At 55.1% G+C, this 528-nt stretch overlaps 1 protein-coding gene across 8 annotated transcripts in view; it reads right to left on the bottom strand.

Annotated features, from left to right (window-relative positions):
- PAX6 (paired box 6) overlaps window positions 1-29 on the bottom strand; it is a 14,726-nt gene extending 14,697 nt beyond the window's left edge. For all 8 annotated transcript variants that reach the window (XM_066320498.1, XM_066320499.1, XM_066320502.1 and 5 more), the window contains exon 1: window positions 1-29. This exon is cut by the window's left edge and continues 13 nt beyond it. The gene's annotated coding sequence lies outside the window, so the exon portion shown is untranslated.
- Window positions 30-528: the final 499 nt, after the last annotated feature.

Below are 528 nucleotides of genomic sequence, written 5' to 3'. Positions count from 1 at the left end.
GGACTGTCCTCTCATACAATTTAGGGACTCGCACATCTGCGTGTCACTAGTTAAAGTCTTCCCTCTAGGACAAAGCAGAAGAAGTACATTAAGAAGCGTGCAGCGGCGCCGGGAAGGTGCGCGGGGCGGCGGGACGCGGCCCGGGGGGAGCGCAGCGCAGCGGAGAGGAGCGGCGCTGCGCGGGAGCTGCGCGGGCACCGGCGGCGGCCCGGGGGGGGATGGCGGGGGGAACCCTCCGCAGGCTGCCCTGCGTGCTGGAAGCACGGCTCCATTTTTACCTCCGGGTATTTCCTCGAGTTATTTAATTTTTTTTTTTAATTTTTTTTTCTCTTCCCTTTCCGCGCGGCACTAGCAACTTTTTCTCCCCCAAACTCCCCGTCTTGTGATTAACTTCTTTTTTGGTCTTTAGATCTTCCCCTTTTTCACTGTACTGTGACACACGCTGTCTACCTCGCCTCACTGCTTTAAAAAGTAAGAACAGGAGGGGGTGAGAACTGTTAAACAAAGCCTACAGAAAGCGAACAATGG

The sequence above is a fragment of the Sylvia atricapilla genome, chromosome 6 (assembly GCF_009819655.1).
Source record: "Sylvia atricapilla isolate bSylAtr1 chromosome 6, bSylAtr1.pri, whole genome shotgun sequence".
Classification (NCBI taxonomy): Eukaryota; Metazoa; Chordata; class Aves; order Passeriformes; family Sylviidae; genus Sylvia; species Sylvia atricapilla.
Note: the sequence above shows the minus strand (reverse complement) of the source record. Positions and strands in the feature narration are given on the sequence as shown.